Source organism: Mustelus asterias, chromosome 3, assembly GCF_964213995.1.
Source record: "Mustelus asterias chromosome 3, sMusAst1.hap1.1, whole genome shotgun sequence".
NCBI lineage: Eukaryota > Metazoa > Chordata > Chondrichthyes > Carcharhiniformes > Triakidae > Mustelus > Mustelus asterias.
In genome coordinates this window covers 54188982-54214620 of record NC_135803.1, presented here as the reverse complement: position 1 = coordinate 54214620, position 25639 = coordinate 54188982, and the positions used below count along the sequence as shown (strand labels likewise).

General features: G+C 44.4%; 1 pseudogene; it reads right to left on the bottom strand.

Annotated features, from left to right (window-relative positions):
* Window positions 1–23230: 23230 nt before the first annotated feature.
* Window positions 23231–23350, bottom strand: LOC144491989 (5S ribosomal RNA; annotated as a pseudogene).
* Between the last annotated feature and the right edge of the window lie 2289 nt (window positions 23351–25639).

Genomic DNA, 25639 nt, shown 5'->3' with positions numbered 1-25639 from the left:
GGGAATATAAACAACATTCAGAATCAGAACTGCCGACTAGGCTCCCTCTGCTGGTATATGTGTGTGCCTTAAGTGAACAACATGCATAACACAATTTTTAATACTCTACATCCATTTGCTTCTTAGTAAAGAAAGTATTTCACTGGCTTGTTTCCAAAAGTATAAGCAGTAAACTTAAAACATAACTTCAACATTCAACTTCACCAGTAACAGTATTACCTATTTTAACTTTTGTATTAACCTAACAATGCACTCAATCTTATACAATGTGATGAAGATTTGTTCACCAACTGAAAATAATTCACTTTGTTACATAATCACTTAAGTATGGTGGACGGTTTCTCACACGAGTAGGATATTGTCTGACATCAAATGTGATCTCATTTAACTCATTCTTCATTTGAGATGCCGATGTTGGAATCGAATTCAATGCTTGTGAATGTTCTTCTCAGTGATAATTTGTGAACTCCACCAAGCAATCATCATTGATCCTTCTGTATTGGTCATGAGAAATGTCTGGACGTAATGAGGGCTGTTTGCTCTCCTATATAACTATCAAGCTTCACAATCACTTTGGGGGCGATTTTACCATCGTGTTGCACCCATTTTCAGGTGTGACACATAGTGGTAAAGTCAGACATAAAGCGCATAGTGCGATTGGCGACAGTTTTTGCGACTGACGCCACGTTACAAGTGCCGGATTTCCGGCGAGAGGCTGACTGCGAATGAGAGGGAGGCAAGTTAACATATGGAAATTTATTATAATGCTATTTTACATCTGCTTAGCGAGCCCGGCGCTCGATTGGCCGGGCCCACCCCCCCTTTATGACCTCGCCAGGAAAGGTTAGCGCCGGCAAGGAATAGACATGCTCCCCATGAACGGGGAGCAGTCGACTTGTCTTCGCCAGTAGAAATGGAGGCCACTGAGGCCCCCTGGCGAGGCCGAGGGCAAGAGGGTGCCTCTGGCACTGCCACCCGGGCAATGCCAGTCTGGCACCTGGGCAATATTGACTGGACACCTGGGCATTGCCAGGGGGTGGGTTCAGTGGGGGATGGGGCTAATGAGGGGTGGGACCAGTGGGGGTGGGACCAATATGGGGGGGGGGGGCTAATGGGGGAGTGGGCCAACTGCCACTCTATAGGGATCAGTGTGGGGGAGGGAGGGCGAGGTGGAGGGAGAGGGGGCCCGCTGCCACTCTGCGGGGATCGGTGGAGGGAGGGCAGCGGGTCCGCGATTGCTGGGAGACGGTGGCAGGGGCTGCATCTTAGGCTGCGGACCCCCTCGGTTGCAGGAGGATGGGAGAGCTGCTTCTGGCAGCCTGCACTAACAGGGGTCTGACAGAAAAGATAGAGCTGCCAGGCCCCTGCTACTGCTAATGCGCATGTGCAGCATCTGAGGCCTGCACATGCGAACTACTTCCCTCTGCAGGGTTTTGTGAGTGTTAAGCCCCACCCCACAGGCTTCTGCAGCGAACAACAGGCTTGCTGATATTTTTGCAGGCAGAGGGCATATGGGGGCTTGAAAACACATCCCAAAAGACGGATCTGACACTCTCCCAGTTTCAAGTCCACCCAGCACTTAGAAAAAAAATGGTGAAACTGCCCCCTTTATCTCCTGTCTTTAGTGCTGTGGCTCTGAATTGCATGTTTCAGTCTGCACTTACTTTCATTCGCTCCTTCTATTCTCGATCATGTTCACAATTGTGTTGATCATTAGTTGAGCCACTAAGGAAGATGTGTGCATGTAGGAAGAGCACAGATAAGTAAGCTGGAGTCTTTCCAGTAGTTGAATGAGGAATCGATCTATAATTGTGAAGAAACTGAAATAATTGTCACTCCCGTATGTAGCTGTACGTATCACCTTTTCAAAGTACGAATAAATCTCCCAACTTCTCCGTTGGTTCTTGGCCAATGGGGTGCGATTTTCTGGTGAGCCCAGATAGTTCACAAACTTACGGAACCCATCGCTTTTAAATGGCCACTTCTCACCATTTGAAGGACTCCAAACAAAGCAAAAATCTGGTCAAACTTTGGGATGAGCACTTCCATTGACTGGGAATTCGCTGTAGTCCTCAATGGCATCAAGCAGCTGGCTAAAATCAACACTAACCTCAGTCCATAGTCCTGGAGGCGGTTCAGATATTCTGAGATTACAAAGATTTTATATTGTGGTGGCCAGCGGGAAAACACAATAAAATCCTCTGGCCCCCACCCCACCACATTAATTATACACCCAGATGTTTTACACTCTATTCTGTAGCTGGGCAGGCATGGATGGCGTGTAGTCCACCATTGTATCCAGGTGTCATTCAGAAAAGGCGTCTAATATCATGGACTCACTATTGAAGAAAGATGGTGGACATCCTGAAAATGAAGATCGATCTCCAGGAGCACTATGAGACCGGAAGATGGACGTCCTGAGACTCAAGTTGGATCTCCAGGAACATTCTGAGGGTGGAAGATGGTCCCCTCCAGGACACTGAATCTGGAAGGTCCATTACAGATGCACCCCCTGACCCACTGCTGCCGTGTTTTGGGATCCAGGTTTGCAGGCGGCCTCCATCCTGATTTCCAGAGGCAGCCCCAGTCACTGTTAAGGTGAGTCCCGACATCTTTGCGCTACGTTGTTCCAAATGTGTTTCACACCAATGTGTTTTCCCACTGATACCTTTGATAATCTGGTGTGAGAGGGTCAGGCCTTCATCTGCATCATATTAGCAGGATGCAAATGAGGTGCCAGCTGGCGTCTGTCAGGTTTTCTGACCAGCCATGGCAGGAACCAGTAGAAGATCCCATCGCAATTTCACATTAATGTGAAACCAATTCCTGGGCCTCCCATCATATTCTTCCCCCCCATGCCTGCCATCGAACCTGCCAGCAGGGCCTTGTGAGAATTCTATACATTGTCTTCGTGCAAGGTGAGGGTACATTATTCAAGACGTTGTGGGCATGCATGTAGGATTGTCTCCCGGTTCCTTACCTCCACAGTGGAGAAGTAAGGAATTTTTTTCTCTTTTTGTTATCTGGGGTTGCAAAACCTGCCTTTGTACCTTTGAAAAATTACAGCCATTCTGCCAACGATTGGCTCCGAATGCACATCAAAATATGATGAATTAGGCACAGACAATGCTATCTTGCTCTGCAGCAATAGTGTGTGATCAAGCATCTGGGATTGCATTCCTTTCAAAGAAAACCTTCACGGCAATGATCCGAGATTAGTTCTTTTTCTGTGGATGGTTATTTTGGTGAGATCAGTGCATGTGTGTGCACTGTGCGGTCCGACATGTTGCTAATCCCGAGCTGGAGTTGCTCCTGTGTGGCTTCCCAGGGTGAGCGTTTTCCTTCCCGGAGGAACCAACTCACGCACAAGTGGTCCCTCAACAGCAATGACTAGTCCTCCAGCTCCAATGCTGCTATTGGTGGGTTCACCCCTCCAACTGCTGGAGCCTGTGTGCCTGGCCCCTGCACCATGAAATAATTTCTTACTTCCCCTTCAGGGGTACCTCAACATGGCGGGGTGACCTCTCCTTTTCCCTCAGATCTCCATCAGTGCTGCCGTGCTGATTGGGCTGGCAGTCTGGAGAGACAGGTTGCCATCCCTAATTGGAAGGCAGATCCGGACGTGCCTCTTAACTGACTGCCATTGCTACAATCCCCTCCACTGCCCTGTTGTTCACCCGCGGGCACAGGACCCTCATTCATTCTGGTGGTGATACCCACTTGGGTAAATTTCCAGCCACCATTAAAGATGGAGTGGTGCTGAATGTCTTACTTTTTAAATCATACAAACGGAACCATCACATATTTTTTTACCACTTACTGGAGCAAAAGCCAGTTTGTGGTTTTGTATCCTACATTTTAACACATTTTCATAGATGAGATTTAAACAATTGATCCTTATTGCAGTGTTGTGTCTCCACCTGCTGGTACCAAGAGGAAAGAATTCTACCATTAAAAATGTCAGGGAAGGAGATTGCTTTGTGATTATTCATACTTATAGTTCCACTTATTTATTATCTGAAAATAAGCAAACTCCTCCATGATATTTCCTTATCAGAATTGTAAATTGGCTTTCACTCTTGCTTTCTGGGGGCAATTTTCCCGGAGATTCTAGCGGCGCCCGATTCGCAGACTCCCCGCTAGGCACCTGGGCCTGAGTGCACCTCCCACTGCTGGATTTCTAGCGCTATCAGCTCCACGCTGGAAATAGGCGTGGAGCTGCATTATATATGAGCGCGTAATTTACATATTATTTCAATGTTGACTCTATGCGTTTAGACAATTACATGGGTAAGATGGGTAGGGATATGGGCCAAAGGTGGGCAATTGGCACTCGCTTAGGGGTTTAAAAAAAAGGATGGCTTGGACAAGATTCCATGTAAACCTCTATGTAATTAGCGGGCCCAGGACTGAAGTCTCCGGGCCCACTAGTTTCCACCCCCGCCAGGAGTGGTTCACTCCAGCGGGGTTTACAATAGCTTGCCACTTTTGAGGAGCTAGCGGCCCGGCCCTGCTGGAGTGTCGGGTGGCAGGGGGTGCCCCCTGGGCATTGCCACTTGGGCAGTGCCATCCTGGGCCCCCTGGCCCTGCCCAAGTGGCAAACTGCCAATGCCCAGGGGCCACCTTGGCACTGTCCACTGGGCATGGGGCAGTGCCAAGGGGGTGGGACTTCTGGGGGTGGGGGTTCTGCTGCCACTCTGCACTTGGGACCAGTGACGGAGAGAGGGAGGCTAGCGATCAGGAATGCCCATCTGGGTGGGGGCAGCCTTCTGGGTTGGTCAGGACTGCAGGAGGTGGTTTGGGACTGCCGGTGCGTTGGTGGGGGGGGGAGGAGGAATCGAGTCTGCCGGGGGGCAGGGGGGCAGCGATCGGGCCTTGGTGGGGTCGCACAACCAGTGATGGGGGGTTGGGGCTGGCCAGCGATCAGGAGGCTGGCAGACAGGGGCCACTGCGTATGCACCGATCTTGGCGCTGACAGATTGGTGCATGCACAGCGGCTCACTCAGCGCCATGCTGCCGGCCTCTCCCGCGGGAATAGGCCCCACTCACTGAAATTTAAAGTCATTTACGCTAGTGCACTCTGCAGTGCACAGAGTGTGGGGGATTCATTTTTAAATTCCCGCCGAAAAAAAACCCAGTGGGATTTACTCCAGTTTTTATGTGAATTCGACACTTACAATTTTTTTGAGAGAAAATTTTGTCTCCAAGATGGTATCCAGATTTCAGGTGAAAAGCAGGAAATGCTCCAAGACGTGGAAAGGTATTATTTGCAGATTACATAGGATCCAGACTGAAAACAAATACTTAAAGAAGTCTTTGAAATACTGTCACACAAAATGCAGTCATGTTCTCAGAAAATGGTCTCAGTACAATTTAAGGAATGTTTGAGAATGCCATTTACATTGGTGCAGTTTGCCAGTCAAAGAACTACATGACAAACTGGAGAAACACGGGCTGTCCAGCCATAAAAGGATGTAACTTAACAAGATCTCAGTGAGAAATGTAAAATTATAAATGTTTAAAAAGAATAAATCACCTGGAGCATTTTCCAAATTAAATTTCAGCAATTGGAGGAGAACTGGTGAAAAGCAAATTTTTAATTTGTAAGGAAACTCCTCTTTGCATAAAGGGTGATAAATCCTCGCAGTGGACTTCCAGACTGGGTAAAAACATTGAAACCATTCAATGCTGCAATGGGGGATCAGGGGATTTTTATGAATGGATGAATTACGATGGGAGGGGAAAATGCAAAATGAGCTGCAAGGATAATACTAGAGCTGGGTATTTACAATTATCAGGTAAGACTGATCAGATTGGGGCTCTTTTCTTGAAGAAAAAAAGACTGGCAAGGTGACCTGACGTGGAGATGTCGGCGCTGGACTGGGGTAAACACAGTAAGAAGTTTAACAACTCCAGTTTAAAGTCCAACAGGTTTATTTCATAGCAAAAGCCACACAAGCTTTCGGAGCCTTAAGCCCCTTCTTCAGGTGAATGGGAATTTGTGAACAGAATTCCCATTCACCTGAAGAAGGGGCTTAAGGCTCCGAAAGCTTGTGTGGCTTTTGCTACCAAATAAACCTGTTGGACTTTAACCTGGTGTTGTTAAACTTCTGACTGAGGTGACCTGACAGCAGTCTTTACAATTGTGAAGAGGGTTTATAAGCTTGATGTGCCCAGTTCTGGTTTTAACTAAAGCAGGATGAGGGGAAAATGGCCAATCCACCCATAGTAGACAGGTTTGTAACTTAAATCTCTCTTTCTTTCCTCTGCTGCTAGTTTATAGCCTGGGCTGCTTGGGCGCTCTGTTGGTTCCCCAGCGTTCCTCTACCTTTTTGTTTTTATCTTATCACCGTCATTTCCGGTGCATTTAGACGGGTCTCAGGCGGGGTAGGTGTCGGGGGTACCAGGGGCTTGTCCCCTGCCCATGGGGAGCCCTGAGCCTAGACGCGTTGGAATGTACATGCGAGCACTGTGTGGTTCTGTATCTGTGTTTGTTTACTGTGTAAAATATATGAAAATCTTCAATAAACTAATTAAAGGCAATGGACCTCTGTAACAAGCCAATAGTCTGTTTTTTTATGTGCATGCACCATATTTCAGTTGCACAGGAAAAACCCTTGGAAGGAGTTACACTAAGTATGAGGAGCCATTGTGAAAGCAAATTAAAAATTTGCTAGGTGGACTATGGCTGATTTTAGCAGAAGAGTCAGTTGGAGAGTTTGTGCAAGTTAGTTTAATAATTGTTTTGTGTTTTAACTTGGAAATATTTGTCAAGGAAGAGCACCTAGAGATGAGTGTGAAATGAATTTCCAGCACCGTAGTATTGGACCCTGAGATCGGAGTTCCAATTGGCATTGTACATTCTAGTGGTGGCTCCTCCTCCAGTGTGGAGGAGAGAAGGAGGAGGAGCCTCCTGTGGCAATTAAACAGCCTTCCTGTTAGGACCATTCATGAACAGAAAAGGCAGATTGTGCAGCCTGTATGTGACCATAGACAAAGGACCATAGATATATAAGTGCTAACATATTATTCTGGCAACAGTCATGATGCCTACACATTGAGACACTCACAGATGCCAGGGATGTTCTGTGGACTGGACTCCTTGGATGGCTGGCTTCTGGGTGACAAAGGATATCTCCTGAAGATCTGGCTGCTGACCAAGTCTGAAATCTATGGCCATGAGGTACAAGGCGAGTCACACTTTCACCATAGGCAGCACTGAGCAGACCTTTGCTCAGAATGAGATTTTGAAGTTTGGACTGGTTCAATGGTACTCGTGAGTCTCACTTCTGGTCGTGGTATGTAATGCCTGGGAAAACCTGGCACTCCAGAGAGGGGGAAGCCAAGAGCAGGATGAAATGGTGCAAGTCACTAACCTCTGACCAGGATTCTGAGGATGTGCCTCACCAGCCAGCTGTGCAAGTCGAATGCCAGGGAGATGTGAGATTCACCAAAAATGTGAAGCTTTAACTAGAACTCCGTAATTTGATCTATGAGACCATCTTGGCTGCCTTCACCTTCTTTTGGTATAATCCACTCATCAACAGCAGGGCCGCCTGTGCAAGTGCCAGTGTAGAGGTACCAAACAAGACTATTCAGAGGGGCCTACATGAACGCAAACTCCTCAATGAGCATGCCATCGATTCAAATCAAAACCAGCATTTAACATTGATTCAGCCGGAAGGGCAAGTGAAAAGAACAGTTGACAAAATAAATCAAGAAATTTCACATCTAACACAAGTAAGCAATCACACTCATGAACTCACATGTGACTAATATGCTGTTTTCTCAAATTGTTTCCGGGTGCTATGGTGTGGCTCTTTCCCCGACCCCTCACTGCCAGCTGTACTAGAGACAAGCTGCTGACCCTTATGCCCCTTTGCCAGAGATGATTTTGGTGGGTGCCTGATGCCATGAGGATCTCGGCGTGCTGGGTGTTTCCATCACAATTGCAAGAAACTCATCTGCCGCTGCACACTCTGAACCATTTGTGTCATTGGCAGAGGGGTGGAGGACCTGTTAAAGGGTAGAATTTGAGCCTTTTCCTGAACACTTGTTATTCTTAAGGAGAATGAGACAGGTGTGTTCAAATGTTCCTTTCTCCCTGGCAAGGGTCCTGAAGAATGCACTCCGAGCACAATGATCACCAACATTTAGAAACAAGCTCTTACCTGCTCCAATAACTCAAGGGATGTCAAAGTTTTGACACAATCCATTGCCTGGATGCTTTTAAATGGCTGTGACCAATTTCCCTCCGCCTCTGTCCTTGGATGTTCCACCTTTCAGTTCTTATTGGGCTGGTTACCAACCATTCTACTGGGCAGTTGGCTGGCTTCCCATCGGATCGTCATTAATTGGCCAAATGTCTCTTGATCCAGCACAGAAGGAAGCAGTGATCCACACACATCTTTTAAAATATATTTGGAAGTCTAAATATAGTCATTTCAACTTAGAAACAAAGCTAATCTCAAACTACAAATTGCTATCTCTTACTTTGCAAGGGATATATCTGAACCAACAAAAATTAAAAAAACATTATTAAAGCATTGGGAATGTTGGTGTCTGACTTCACAAAGTAAATCTACCCAACTGCAAAGTTTTTAAACAATGTTCTATTTAGCATACCATCACAGCAAAAATATTCACCTGAGAAAAACTAAGTGCATTTTGTTTCTGCTGGATAATTGACATATCAGGATTAATTAGGATACCTATGTATTAGTATGCATCGCGCTGCATTTCTTCACTGTATTGTTCTTTGATAAATGCGTATTGGCAATTTTGTTAACATTTGGATGGACAAAACAGTTTAACATAATATTGTTGGCTCCCTAGAGAATGAACTGATGCGAACATCTAAAATGCATTGACAGCATGCCAAAAGGACATTGAATTATGGATCGAACAGCTGTATTAGAATCATTTAAATCTTTCACTGATCTGTCATGAGAAGCTATCCAAGGGTCAATAAGATGTTACCCTGGGTTTCTACCTGATTTCCTGGTAATACAGTGTAGATGTTACCTCTACACTGGCACTTTGCAATTCAGCTTGCAACTTTTATATGAAGTTGTGCCGTATACAAGAGCCATGTGCAGTCATTAGCCAACAAGCAACAAATGTTCACATTTTACTCCCCAGCTTAGCACACCATCTGCACATTTGTTGAATGAAACCCCTTTCTGCTCATTTAAATACACTCATCCCATCAGGAGCTCTGCAAGGAACAGGAGTATAGTGTGTTGCACATTTGACACAGGGAAGGCTAGAAATCTGTTGAGATCACATCTGAGGCTAAATAACTGCTCAGGTATGAATAATTTATTTTGATGAATCGACCAGCAAAGTGAATATTTTAACTTGGGCAGTAGCATGAATCTGAGGAATGTTGTCAAACTGTTTTTCATCTCGATCAATGGCGGGAAATTTCCAAACATAAAAGTTGCATGTTGTTAAGTTCCTGTCGCTTGACATTATTCATTTTGGCTCCTTCCAAAGCAGTTCACAATGGTTGACCAAGCTTTGAAAATAATACTTTCAGAAAATCCATTCTTCGTTGTCAAATGTTACTAACTACAAATAGTAGTGCTAATAATGACGTCTTCACAAACACAATTAATCCACAGCACTGGTTATTGGAAGAATTATTAAAAGTCAAGAGGCTCGGAATAACCCAGAATGTGAATGTGAAAATTATTTTTATCTGAGGGAAATTGTTGTATATTAGGATTTTAATTCAGTGTTGATACAACTCAACATTTTGATTGTAATGGGGGCTGAGGAGAAGCAATATTACCAACTGCAGGCATAAGAATAAATTTGTTGCAGAATATTTTCTCAGTAGCTTCATAAATTTGTTTTATAATGCGAGAGCAAGTATTTTTAACTCAATGTTGCTGGTAATGCGAAGATGTCCTGAATTCTTGATGCACTTTAGAAGCTCAAAGTAACAGGGTGACAGTAGTATCAAATTAATTGCTCAAAATTATGAATTTTGCATGCTTAAAAGAAGATAAGTTAGTGGTACCACCAACATCATAAAATATTTAAAACATCCTATTAGCTGACAGCTCTTCGTCTGGCTAATATAGCCAGCTTTTATTTATGTCCAGTTATGACAATATCCCAATCTCAGAAACCATTTTGTGTTTTATTGTACAGTGAGACCATTTTTTCTTTTTAAAATTCTTTCATGGGATGTGAGTGTTGCTGGCAAGGTCAGCATTTGTTGCCCATTGCTAATTGTCCTTGATTTGAGTGACTTGCTAGGCTATTTCAAATGGTAGTTAAGAGTCGCCCACATTGCTGTGGCTCTGGTCACATATAGACCAGGTAAGGATGACAGATTTCCTTTCCAAAAGCATGTTACTGAACTAGCTGCGTTTTTATAGCAATTGGTGAGAGTGACTGATATTTTGAAAACAGACCGGTCAGTATTATGGCAATGTGTTTCTGATACAAAGGACCCTATTTTGCCATTTTGATCCAAGTGCTGGGCGAACCTGAAACTGGGAGTCTTTCAGTTCCGACTTTTAGACTCGTTCTCAGGCGTCCTCATACGCACTCTGCCTGAAAAAATATCAGCGATTCTGAATCGCGCTGCACAAGCCTGTAGGTGGGGCTTAACTCTGCAGCTCCAATTGGCGCCTCTAACTGTGCATGTTCAGAAAAAAAATGATAGAATAACGCTCCCCTGCCACATCCCTCCCTGGCCAGCTAATGCTTCCCCCCTGGCCCCCACAGACATTGCCCTATTTCCACAACATTGCTGAGCCCCTTATTCCCCCACCCCCTGCCACCCAGACAGATCGTGGGCCCCTCTCCCCCTTCCCCCTCACTGATCTCAGGCAGAGTGGCAGCGGACCCCCCCTTCCTCCTCACTGATCTCAGGCAGAGTGGCAGTGGACCCCACCTCCCACCCCACCAATCTCAAGCAGAGAGCCGTCGGACACTCGGTACTTACCTCCTCATCAACTGGAGCGCCCGAATCAGACTTTTGTGGAGCATGTCTGTTTTGCGCCGATTCTGGATGGGCGAATGTGGTGGTAAAGGGGGAAGTGCCGGTATGGTTGGACGTGCAGCCCATTAAGTCAATTTAAATGCATGCAAATGCATTTAAATGGCCGTCGCGCCCGTTTTGGTGGCGCTCCCGATCGCGGCCATTTTCGGACCTTGGTAAAGGGGGAACCGGTGTGGAGGTGGGCACAGATCGCGCTACTCACCTCATGCCTGACTTTACCAAGTTTTCGCGCCCTAAAATGGGCACAACTTGATGGTGAAATCGGGCCCAAAATGTCATATGATGATGGTTTGGGCATGAAGAACTCTGCAATTTTCTTCCATTAAATGAATCTCTGCACAGGGAGCATTAAATTGTAACACATACCCCATGGTGTTTTTCTTGACTACTGCAGATAAATAAATAAATATCAGTTCAATAAATAATATATTTATTAATCAACCAACTTATGTATGTTATTTGGGAACAGATGTTTTCTTTACTGCTTTGGAATTTTTAGTGAAACTGAGTGCATAATATTAATTTTGCATAGTTATTTTCTTTGCCAAATGTCTCTGCAACCATACTTGTTACTGTAAAGGTTCTGCTTAAACTAATGTCTTCAAGGTCAAATCACTTTTCATAGTTATTAACTGTTAATTGTTAAGGGTCAGAATGAAGGGAGAAGTGGTTCCTATAAAAATTATCCATTAGGAGATCTCAGGACTTTGTCTCCCTGAGGCCTATCACAGTCAGCCTTCCACATGGTGGCCCTGAAAATTGGTAGAAAGTGGAACCAGTGGATTTTTCCATAGGTTTTTTCATACTGAAATCAGGGCCAAAGGTGAGTCCTGAGCCCAGACTTGCCAGCAGAGAGATGGGTGCGTAATCTCCCTGGAGGTGGCCTTCTAATTGACTGCATCCTCATGCCCCATTCTAGTTAGGATGGTGGGTGGGCTCCCAATGCTGCCAACTCCATCAGAGGGCCAGCAGCTCTGGAGCCTCAGCAGCCCTATTGGGAGATGCAGAAATTACTAACTTAGGTCCATGACTGCAACAGCGCCTCAACATCTCAGAGACATGGAACTGAAATACAAATTAAGAGGAGTGATTCTATCTGGCCCCTCAGAGTGGAGGGGGAACACCTCCAGATGAACTGTTTGGGGTGCCCGCGAACCTCACTTTGGTGCTTGGAGGCTTTGGCTTGAATCGCTCCCCAGCGAGCCATCAGGAAGCTGCCTTCATTGAGCTGGTAGCCTCCAGATGTGGTGGGAGGCTGCTCCACCAGCAGCAGCATGTTGGTGAATCTTGAATATCACTCTTAATAGGGGCTTTACCTATCTTAATTGGCTGTCCATCTTCATGGAGTGGGCAGCTGATCTTACACTCAGCTTACACTGGGGGAAAGTTCCATAGTGGCGGGAATGCATTGGGGAACCATTTAGATGCAGCTCCCCCCTCTATTTTCCTCCCCTCCACCCCCCCCCGTCCCCCCACATCCCTTCCCTGGCCTCCACCCCACCCCACTACTTAAGCCCATGACCATGGGTTCACCCAATGTCTGCAAAATGCACAAGGGACTTTGGCCCAGCCCCAGCAACCCCCAACCCTTGTTTGCACAGAGCGGGTGAGAAAACAATGGCTCGGGGTTGACCCAAAGGGGATCAAGAGAGGGAAATCCATGTTAGGATGGTCAGGCTGTAGTTGGCAGTTTTCTTTCATTCCTCAAGCTACTCACCCAATTGCAAGTGGGATCATAAAGGAGAATACAGTTTTGAAAATCTGATTAAAGCCCAATCCAGCAGCATGACAGGATGTTATGCCCAGTAAGTGGATATTATTACATTTTTGTTCCTCTTATTTATTTCAATTGATATTTATTTGTTATTTGTTCCTCCTCTGGCTCCAGCTCTAATTCTCTGGTCAAAAAGGTGGTGGATGCATGTGCGAGTTGCCAAAATTGAAGCTCACTCCCAATTTTCCCTTCCTCCTTTTGAAGGAGCACCTCACCTCTGCTTACCTCCTTTCCTGAATAACCTTTAGAACATCAAACAACTGCTGAGTGAAGAGGTTTGGATGTGAACTCATGTCTCATGTCCCCTTTGGGTGTGCCATGAACTGCAATGTTATACTGTTCAGCACAGATTATTATTTTCACTTGCACACTGTTTGGATTCTACCCGCCAGCAGATAGCCTTTGCATCAGGCATGTGGGGCAATTCTCTCACCCCGCTGCACTAATCTTTTAGCGTGGCGGGCCGGGAGAATCGCTTGTCGGCCGATTCGTGGGATTTGCACATGCGTTCTTGACGGGTGTGCATCTCCCAGCGCCGGATATCCGGTGCAGTCGGGACCACGCTGGAGGCGAGTGGGAACAGCAGGTAAATCATTTTTATCTATTTTAATCTTATTTAAATGGGATTATCAGGCCCGGGCATCTCCCACCCCACCAGTACAATTTCACTCCGGTGGGGTTCAGACTCGCTCCCCACTTGCGGGGAATTAGTGGAACGACCCTGCTGGAGTGAAGGGAGGAAATCAGGGCCCTTCCCAAGGGCTCGGATGGTGGGGGGTGGTGCTCCCTGGACGTGGTCATCCTGGCAGTCTCAGCCTGTGCCCCCGGCACTGCCCAAGGGGCAAAGTGCTCTTGCTCAGGGGGCACCCTGGCACTGCCCACCAAGCATGAGGCAGTGCCAAAGGGGTAGGACCAAGGGGGCAGTGCCAAGGGGGCAGGACCTCGGGGTGGGACCAGCTGGGGGCAGGGCCTAGGGGCAATCAGTGGGGGTGGGGGGTCACGCTGCCACTCTGCATTGGGCTCAATCATTGGGATAGAGGAAGGCCAGCAATTGGGGCAGGCTGGGGGGTTGTCTGCCGGTGGGGTGGGGGTCTGCCAGAGGGTGGGGGTGTTTGCGGGGTGTCTGCCTCCCGTGGGGTGTGGGATCTGCCTCTGGCGTGAATAGGCCTCCACCCCTGAGCTTTTAATAATATTCACGATTGTGATCTCTGCATTGCGCAGAGTGTGGGAGATTCTTTTCTGAAGTCGCATTGAAAAGACAATTGTGATTTACACCAGGTTTCCTGCAAATTCAGCACTTAGAACGTTTTTGGGAGAATCGCCCCCACGGTTTCCTGCCATAAATTCAGTGTTGAAGTGCTCATGAAACTGCTTATTACAGATGTCCATTAGTAATAAAACATTGGCGGGAATTTTACCGGCACGCCCGCCTCGATTCCGGGAGTGAGCGAGCCTCGGAGAATGGCATTCTCCATTGGCCTCGGGCAGGATTGTATGAACCTCGGGCGGGCGTGCCAGTAAAAGTTCGTCCGTCGTGTGCTTAATAAATTAACTTGATCATTCAAAGTACAATTTATATTTCCCACATTAGTGCATATACTTACACAGCAACATTTATATAGCCCCTTTTGAAATGTATATACTGTAGAATTGAATAATTGTATGCAAATAAAGTGAGGCTAAGGATTTTTTGTGAAATATTTGCTACAAGCCAATATGCATTTATTTTAACATTTTGTTCCTTTGAAGTGTCATACTAAAAGACATTCATATGGTTTAAAATCACCCATCCTGACCTATCAGCCACATTTTTCCTACCAGTATAATTTTTGCTCTGCTACTTGCTGCTAAATATTCATCGGTACCTGTCATAAATACAAGCAAAGGCCACATTAAAATCTATAAACGACTGATTCAAGCACCAGATTAGAAACCACAACTCCTGGGACTTTCTCATCATGTATCTAATGAACGTAATGCAAATATGTCAAACCAATTGGTTGTAGATTTGAGATATATATTAATATATAAAAATAATTGTATACAATACGTATTATTAATGTTATGAAACGACAGTTATTGTTTGTGCCATTACAGAACAATGCGCTCACATGCTCAGTGTGGATCCATTGTGACATTGTGTCACATATATCATTATATAAAAGATGAGATTAAATGTGTCACTGATAATTATCCATTTACATGAGTGCAGCCGCATCATTGTACCATGTTATATATTGGTAGACAAACAACAGACCTCATTGTTTACGACATTATTCCCCGTGTAATGTACTCATTCTTGAATTTGGTATATCTCCTTTTCAATTTTGACCAAGGGCCTGCGCTGCAATTGCTACCTTGTTTTTCTCTTTACAAATGCGGATAGACCAATGTATAGTTTCAGCATTTAAAGCTTTTTGTTTCATTTTTAAAATATATATTCGGTAGCATAGCAACACTTTGTGAACAGATCAATTGCAATGGAGGAACTGCTGTAGGGATGAGCTGAAATTAACCGATTCACTTGCTTTAACAATGCAGTCAATTTAAAGGTGGTGGTGAGGGGCGAAAGGGTTGCGTTTGGGACCAGTGCAAGAACTTCCTGGATCTATGCCACTTTAAATCTGCTTTCAAAAATTGCCATTGCTTCTAGCTTTGACTGTATTAACAGGTAGATTCCTTGCTATTTATTCGAATGCAACCCCCATCGCACTGATGAAATTTCACCCTGCTTTTGGGAAACAGAGAAATTATCTGAATCTTTATTTTTCTGTTTATTGCAATTTCATTACTATTCAAAATCACAGTTATAAAACCTGACAACAGTAAGATAAATCAATTGCCAATTGATTTGAACATTCCTCTCGATGTTTAGGGGTTCACATGGTAAATGTTTAAATAACAATAATTTTTCATTAAACTGTCACCTTTATTTTTTTTTGTTTGTTGGCAATGCACAAATGGGGTTGTAATTCGATGATCCCTCTCCTCCCTAATCCCATCAAAGATTTTCTAGGAAAAGTGTACAGTTGAGTTCCCTCCTGTCACTTTTACCACTACTTCTTCACAATTGGCACTTGCTTTATGCAGTTACGGGATGTAGTACATTTGAATAATAATAGTTATCGTGTGTGCCAGATAATTAAAATGAAAAGAGGTTCCTTCCAAAAAAAATCTGTTCCTCCAAGCAAGGCAGTTCTGCTTGAGATTAGGGTGTATAGTCGCACAAATAACTGAGAGAAAGAGGGCGATCTTCAAAAATATTTTAAGTCCAGTACGGGCGGGAAAACGGGAGAGTTTCTCACAAGTCTTTTGGATGAGTTCAAATCCAGAATTTTGTGCACTTAGCGCATGAAAAAATGGGCTAAACCATTCCTCGCCTGTAGGGAAAGGAGCAGGGCTTAAATCGCCAGCCAGCCTGCTTTAGCAGCTGAGGGCACTATAGCACATGTACAGTCCTGTGTGGCTGCACATGCACAATAACAACCAGCAGAGGCCTGAGAGGTCTGAGAGATAAACTGTCAGGCCTCTGCTGCTGCAGCCGCCCTCAATGAACACCCCCCAGCTATTGTGGGGGCCCACGGCCTATCGCGATCCCAAAACACTGAGAAATATTGCACCCCCGCCACCCACACCGATTGCACACCTCTACCCCCCACCAATCTTCAGAGTGGCAGTGGGGCTCCCTCCTCCCCCCCCTTCCCCACGATCTCCTGCAGGGTGGCAGCGGACCCCCACCCGCCCGATTGGCCCATCCTGGCATGGCCTTGTTCCGTTCAGGCCCCAACCCTGGCACTGTCCAGTGGACCTGAAAGGGGCGGACCAGGCTGGGGCAGGCCAATCGCATAGGGGAAGTGGGCAGTGCCGAGGTGCCCCTTGAACAGTGTCAGGGTGCCAGACTGCTTTCTGCCAGGCTGACACTGCCCCTTCGTGGGGACCAGGTGTTTTCCTCGCTGGAAAGAACCTCTCCCGGTGAGGCCACAAAGGCAAGTGATCTGGAAAATTGTGCCTCAGGCTCGCTTTTCACATGGAAATGAGCCTTTACGTATATTTTAATAATTTATTCAGCCTCCTGCTGGAAATGGGCGGGAGGCTGAATGCGCCGGATATTCGGTGCCGGTAAGATCACGAGAGGTGAGAAATCGGACGCAAACCTGATTTCTTGTTCTCGCATGAATTTACCAGCTTGGGCGGAGCATGCTGGTAAAATGTCCCCCAAAGGATTAGATTGTTCAATCCCAATACAGGGATGAGTTGTGATGGGCTAGCTTGTAAAATTGTGGGAAAGGTCCAATTCCTGATTCTTGTCTCCATTCCCTGTATCAGCATTTTTGACTGGCACAGTCAAGGACCCACAGTTATCCAGGTATTGTTGGCTCCATTGCAAAAGTGGGCATTTCTGTAATTTACAAGAAGTCAGTCCAGCTTTGGAGGGCATCCTGATTAATACCAGCACAGAGATGTCAGGAACCACGTGGTCTGAAGTGAGGAATCATTTGAAAAGGAAGTTCAAAACGTGTATCCAACTTCACATATCATAAGTTATATATATTTTCAATGAATGGTTGGTGATAGGGCTTTGTTTGGAAAAAGTAAGTGATCATTGAATTGAACAGAATTGTGAAAGCATAAAGGTCTTCAGGTGCATTCAAGTGCATTAGCCATAGGATAAAGTGATACTTTGCACTGTGCATGAGTAACATTCGGATTTGATTGTGTGAATTGTCCCCTTTACTTTATTGTTTTCTTTGATGTTGAGCTCAGCCACCTGTTTGGTTGTTTCAATGCTTTGACAGGTGGCTGAGCTTTCACCATCATTGAAGTTTAACTCAACCATCTGTTCTGTTTCAGAACATATGAATTAGGAGCAGGAATAGGTCGTCTGGCCCTTCAACAGGTAGCTGAGCTTCTTGTTGTCTTCAAAGACTTTAATGTATTCAGCTCCAAAGGTTTCGACACAGTTGTTTGATGCAATCTCATTATGAATAGTTGGTTGAATTATAAATCTACTGATGAATTCAGCTCAGCAGAGGATATTGAAACAGTTGTCAAAAGAACTGTGAATTTGGTTGGTTATTTGACATAGTTATGAGCCGTTAAGAGGATCATGATTTTCAAGTATTGTTTGTTTATTTTGGCAGATTTATGAGGATCTCAAAGACTTCCAATGTTATCATAGAGCTTGTGAGGTTTTATTGAAATTGGACACTGGGTGAGTGGATAGATGAGTAAATGTAGGTGAATGGGGATATGGAATTTGAGGGGTATGGGGGGGTGGTAAGGAGGGCTCAGGGCATATATGAGGAAATAAGAGGCAAAGGGAATATGTGGTTGAGGGGGTGAGTGTTGGGGGAACTCACACTCATTCTAGACCTGGACCAATGTCTCAGCATATAGAGGCAAACCATTCAAGCTGGCCAATTTAGTGCCAGACTACCTCATCTCCACCCTGGGCTTGCTGCGGGAGATGGCAGGCCCATCTCTGACTCCGTACCATGAAGATAGTGAGGGTGGGCACTGCCGGTCAGGAGGTGGGATCGCAACGTTGGGAATTCCCACAACTCCCGCTTCCAGCCTCCAAGGTGTAAATCAGCCTCCAAGGTGTAAATCAGGCCAAAACTGAGCTCATATTCAGCCTAAGTGATGTGATGAAAGTCTCTTTGTCGTACTTATGCTTCATGATTCATTGAAAGTTTATTAATAATACTACAATACTATTATGAAAGAGAGTAGGTTGTTAGGATATATTGCCTCAGCAATCAAAACATATAACCTTGGTCAGTCTACATAGAATCATACAGCACAGAAGGAGGTAATTTAACCCATCATGCCAACACTTTGAAAGGGCTACCCAATTAATCCCACTCTCCTGTCCTTCCATCAGCCCTGATTTTTTCCACGTTTCCTTTGAAAGTTATTGTTGAATCCACATTCATCACCCTTTCATGCAACACATTCCAGATTGCTGAGTAACAATACTTTCCCTCACTTTCCTTTGACTTTTTTGCATATACCTGAAACCTATGCTTTCTAGTTACTGATTCTTCTGCCAGTGGAAACAGTTTCCTGTTGTCAAATGTATTAAAATCCCTCAATTTTTAGTATCTCTATTCAATCTCCTTCTTACTTTTTTACACAAAGAATAATCCCAGATTCTTAAGTGTTTCAGCATAACTAAAATCCCTCATGCCTAGTACCAATCTGCTAAATCTCCCCGACACACTCTCAAAGGTCTGGATGGATGTTCTTTCTGAAGTGCCTGCAATACATCTGGAATATTAGGTGGAGTTTTCCAAATGGCAGGAGTATTTGAGGGTTAGGAAGCTGAATGTGAAAGAGTGGCTTTGCAAGGCATTTGAACCAAGCTACAGCATTAGCATCCCACCTCATTGCTTCCTAGCTATTGGGTCCATTCATTCATTTGAATAGACGAGGGGACAGCACTAATATGAGTTTTTAAATGGTTTTCTTTCATTGAACAGAACTTAAAAAGATTAACATGATAAAAGCAAAAAGAAAAACCAAGCTTGGAGACTGGCTTCTACTGCCAGTCCCTGTACTGAACATGAACACATTGAACGGATCTCAAAAAGAAACTGAAAAAACACACACTGAAATCCAAACTATATTTCAACCGTTATCTCATTATTGAAAATGTTTTTCGCAGTCTGTCTCCATCTTAGAAAAACAATTCTTGCAGCTGCTGTTATAAAAAACTTGTTTGCCAGCATTGTTTCCCTTCAGCAACACAGTCAATTTTTAGCTAACCTTTAGCCTTCTGATTCTACATGTAGTCAAGTTAGCGGTCAATTTTTAAGCTTAGCAGAGTTAATTGCATAGGCAGAAATATCTTAAAATGAAGTCTTTGCATAGACTGAAGCAAACATGGCTAAACATACATAGCATCTCTCACCAGCCAACCACCAGCAAGCTGGATTTGACAAAGGAGAAATTTCTAATTCGGAGGACCACAGCATGGGGCACATTCACCAACACACGGACTCATCAGGCTGCAGCGTGTCTGAAAAAGACACAGAGGCCCTGGAAAAGATTCCAAGGAAGTTCACAATATTTATACCTCATTAAACTCTCCCTAATTACCAGGACAGACTTGCAGAGCTGGGCTTTTATGATAGAGACTTCAAAGAGATGGAATTGCACACTTCGAAATAAAGAATTAGTCACAGTCCAAGCTGATAGTTATTTGAGTTGGATAGATTGTAAAGAATGAGGGGCATATGTATAAACTAGGAAGACAGAGAACCAGGTTTGGTTTTAGAAGGTGCTTCTTTTCGCAAATCCATTGATCTCTGGAATAAGTTGCACCTCCGAGGGGGCCGGGGGCGGGGTGGGGGGGGGGGGGGTGCGGGTTGACTGCAAGCATTCATAAGGGGAACTGTAACAGTTTCTGAGTGTGAATATATCTACATCAGTAAGGTAGGTGTGATATTGCAGGTTGTGTCACTCAGTCACTGTAGTCTCCTTGGGTTTGTTAGATCGCCTTCAGGGGTTAGAGAGAAACTTCCCAATGTTTTTCTTAAATTAGCCATTTTTTTCTCTTTTGATTTAAATTTTTCGGGGGTGAATAATATGGACAGTGCTGACAGTGGTTTCAGCATCCGGACGTTGGCGGCATTCCGACTTCTGGACATGCATTGGAGGGTCCGCAATTTGACATTAATTGCTGCCAATTAGCGACAAGGCTGGGTTGTGGACCTTCATCTCACCCAGTGAGTGCTGGAGGGCAGGTTGTCCAGTCTCTGAGGCTGCAGGCTGTGACCCCGAACAAAGTTAGGGCAGCACTTCAAAGGTCCTCTGGCACGGGCCACTGTAAAATAGCCAATCAGAAATCTAGTGGATTTGATACAGAGAGAGAGGATTTGTATATTTTCCACCTTATAGAAGGCAGAAAGTTTTTTAAAAAATGACAAGCCTCCAACCTTTTGGCTTAGAGGGAATTGTACATTGGGTACATGTTTCCATACATAGATGTCTGCACCATTGGAGCGAGGGGAGAAATGTACCAGAAGGACAAAACTAGCTCCAGATTCTGCGAGGCCTCGCTTGATGTCTTCCTGAGTGCAGTTCATGATCAATGTCACCAGCTCATGCCAAACGCTGGCCAGCGGAGAAAGGCCAGCAGCTTGCATACTGCATGGGAGGAGGTCACCCAAGAGGTCTACGGTGTAGGTGTGGTCCTCATGCCACAAAAGTCTCAATGGCCTCATAATGATGGCCAGGGTGACTGTGGCATCAGTATGAGTAATCTTGGTCCAGTGTGCTACAGTTTTCCTTAGCAAATGCAGAAGGTAATTGAGATTTGCTACTCCTCCTGACACATCACATCATTGTTCACATTGTGGTCTGCAGAGTTTAATCCACTCATATCGGAGAATGAAATGATTAATCTGTATCAGCCCTAACAGTGTCAAGTTATTAAATACCTGATTACCCCTTTACTGATGTCTCCTTGTTACAGAAGAAGCCAAGCAGCAACCTCCCCAAGGAACCCTCAGAGGATGCACCGTCTCCTCCTCTCTCTGTGTGCAGCACCATCACAGATATTGGTACTCCGGCCAGGTTCAGTGCATCGGACAGGGAGCATGGACACACTTTACATTCGCATGTGCAGGTGCCAGAGGGTGTGGTGGAGTAGGCCTTGAGCAGTTGGAGGAGTGTCCCAGATTATCCAGAGATTGATTCCTAGTCGGATGATGAGCCTCTGGCATTATTCCTATTCGGCAGATTGCTTTGCGAGGTCCGTGAAGATTTGGCAAATATACCAGAGGGATTGCGTGCTCTGGCCTGGATTGTGGAGGTGTCCATCCAGGCTATGAGTGCTGAGATCACCCACTCTCTGGAGTGCCAAGCTTCCTCCATGGACAGACTGGCGACTGTCCTGGAAAGGCAAACCAAGCATATTGCAGATGCAATCATCAGGATGCAATCTGACCTGCACACAATTACCCTGGCTCTGAGCTCATTGAAGACTTCAAAATTACACACACACAATAATCTTGTGTTTTAAATCTTCCAAATCAGCTATGATGTGAATATTTTCTGATCTTATTTCTGATTTTGTTTCTCTGCATGCTGCAGAGCTTTGTACTTGTTCTTCATTTTGATTTCCCTGTTAGTCAGGTCTATCTCCGGAAAAGTAAACTTGTTTCAGTTCTGTAATTGGCCACACTATCTACTTGTATCTTGGGAAGACACAACGATATTTCCTTCAACCAGCATGAGGTTCGTTAAGCATCGCCACCTATTGTTGCAGTTTGGATAATGTGTAGGCATTTTAAAAATATATAGTTGTTATTAAGACCTGGAATGTTCTCTGCCTCTCTGGCACTCTTCATGTGGTTTGTTTGGGAATTGCTCTTTTTTTTCATATCTTTACTGGGAGGTGGGGGGAGGGGGGGTGGGGGAAGGGCGGGGGGTGGGGGGAGCGGGGTTCTCTCTTTTTAAGCTCTGTACATTCCACAACTTGAAGGGAAAAGTATTCGTCAAAGGCTTTTAATATTACACCCAAACTGGTTGAGCATTCATCAATGCACTGCATTCGGATTGCTTCATCAGCAAGTTCAACTGAGTATAAACATGTATTAATCTGGACTTCTTCTGATTTCCTACTTAGATCTGATGTACTCGAATAAGTTAAAAATGTTCTTCGCCAGGACGCAATTCCGCAATAGGCTTGAGTCCAAATTGATTTGATAAGGTAGATATTTTTAAAATGATCGTTTAAAATTAAACATCTATTAAACAGTTTTAAATTCTGTAAGGAAATCCAGGTGTAATGAATGTCTGCTCAACGAGTTTTGCCAGTTTTGGAGGGCTCCCGCAGTCATGACTTTCGCAATTTCTATGTTTTAAATTTTCAGCAGAGGCTCCCTGGATCGACATATCTGTGTCTTCTCCGCAGTATCTAATTATTTTTTGATTGTAAAACCATTGATTCCTGGATTTTACTGGCTTATTTAACTGCTGATTATTTGTTATTTATTTATCCATTTATTTTTTGGTCAGAGCGAGTTTGGCCACCACGTGTTGAGGCAATGATTCAGCTTGTTCGTGGTGCAGTTTAAAACTGGCAATTCTGACTGCTGCTGACTTGAAAACTTTTTAAAACTCATTCTGACCAGGGACTAAAGTTAAAGTTTATTTATTAGTTACAAGTAAGGCTTACTTTAACACTGCAATGAAGTTACTGTGAAATTCCCCTAGTCGCCACAATCCAGTGCCTGTTCAGGTCAATGCTCCTAACCAGCACATCTTTCAGAATGTGGGAGGAAACCTGAGCATCCAGAGGAAACCCACACAGACACAGGGAGAACATGCAAACTCCACACAGAGAGTGACACAAGCCAGGAATCGAACCCAGGTCCCTGGCACTGTGAAGTAGCAGTGCTAACCACTGCGCTACCATGACACCCCAAAGCCTACTGCACCCAGTATTCCCAGGTGGTCTCCCATCCAAGCACTAACCAGGCCTGAGTTTGCTTAGCTTCCAGAGACTAGATGAGATTGGCTGTTTTCAGACTAGTACGGCCATAGGCAGTGTTTTAGCTCAACTCTGCACAACTTTCTTGATTTTGCACCTCTAGGTATTGAAGCTGGACTGCCATGGGATTCGGTGCAGTCACTGGTGCAGTGACTGTTTCCAGTCCAGTTTTGGAGCTTTTCTTTGGTGATTACCCTCTGCTTCTGGTGTTTTTTTGTCAGGTCAGAATGTTGCTTTTTCCATCTTCCAGGTTTTAAATTTATTCTCCAGCTTCAGTGAGGTTCTGGGATGTTTCAATACTGCCACCATGTTGTAAATATGTATAGTTCACTAAACTCATGCCGTGGTTCTGAGTCCTGTATTTTTTAACAGTAAGTGTTTAATAACTATTGGTAACTATATATGTATATGCGGGATAAGGTCTAAGCTAGGTCGAAGCATTTTTCCGACCAAAATGGATAATCGCACACCCATCCGGGTTAAATCCATTTGCCACATTCTGGTCCACTCACCAAACCTATCTGTATCCATTCGTAAATTTCTTATTTCCTCTTTGCAAGTTACTATCCCATGTAATTTAGTGTCATCTGCAAATTCAGCTATAGTACTCATCCCTGTTTCCAAGTCATTACTTTAGGTAATAGATAGTTGGGCTCAAGGACCAAACCCTGTAGCCTCCACAAGTTACATCTTACCAACCAGAAAAATATCCATTTATCTTGAATCTGTGCCTTCTGTCAGTTAACCAGTCTTCTGTCCAAGCTAATAAATTACCCCTAATCCCATGTGATTTTTCCTTGTGCATTACCCTTCAGTGTGGGACCTTATCAAATGCCTTCCTGATCTCCAGATTATTACATCATTATCCATTTGGTTTGTTACAACTTTGATGAACTCTAACAAATTAGTTAAACATGAGTTACCCTTCATAAAACCATGCTGACTATAATGGATTGACTTTCCAAATGTCCTGTTATAACTTCCTTAATAATGGGTTCTTACAATTTCCCAACAACAGATTTTAAACTAACTGGTCTGTTGTTTCCTACTTTCTACCTTCTTCCCTTTTTGAGCAATGGCTTTACATTAGCATTTGTCCAATCCACTGGAACCTTTTCCACATCCAGGTAATTTTGGAATACTATAATCAATGGACCCACCATCCCTGTTGCCACTTTCTTTAATACCCTAGAATGTAGGCCATCAGGCCCTGGGAACTTGTCTGTCTTCAATCCCAATAGTTTGTTGAGTCCTATTTCCCTATTGATGATGATTGTTCTAAGTTCTCCCCTTTCTATTATCTCTGCAATACCTGTTACTATTTAAGGGGACAAGTCTCTCTTTATACTCTTTCTAAAATGAAACAGATATCAATAAATTAACACGAATGAGAAGGGTGGCAACCCCTGGTGGGTATCCCCTATTTATACTGTTTTCATGAAATAATAATCAATACATTAAATAGAAATGGCCAGGATGTATCCCCTTTTATACTCTTCTTTAAAAATATAATAATAACCAATAAATTAGACAAAAATGACAAGGGTGACAGTCCCTGGTGGGGCACTGCAACTAAAATAAAACATCAAAACAAAACTTGACGAATTAAATCAAAATGTTATTCCGTGGGTGATGATTCACCCCAGCGCCAGTCTCTCTTTATATGTGCTCAATCAGTCAATGCCTTACCTGTATATCTTTAATCTTAATAACACAATTAACGTACCATTAACACATATTATGATACAGTCATACTTTCTCTTATATCTCCTTTTGAACCTTCAGCAGTTACTTTCTCAGCTTTGAAGAAGAATGTTGATTGATGCAGATGGAAGATTCCTCTACAAAAAACTACATTGAAACATTGTTAATTTTGACTGTACTCTGCCTGGAAGTAATTATTAAGCATTTGTGTAGTTACAAGCCAGTGAGATATCACACTGCTTTAGGAGCAGTTGTAATATGAGTCTCACAGCAAGATTTTAGCCAAAAATATAACTTCAATTTCTTAGTTTTACAACTCAGGCTTGCTGTCACTGAATCAGTTCTGCCTAATTTTCCTTGGCTTCATAGAATAGAATCCCTGCAATGCAGAAGGAGACGATTCGGCCCATCGAGCCTGCATCAACAACAATCTCACCCAGACGGTATCCCTGTAACACCACATATTCACCCTACTAATCCTCCTGACACGAAGGGGCAATTTAGCATGGCCAATCCACCTCACCTGCACATCTTTGGACTGTGGGAGGAAACCGGAGCACCCGGAGGAAACCCATGCAGATACAGGGAGAATGTGCAAACTCCACACAGACAGTGACCCAATGCCGGAATGGAACCTGAG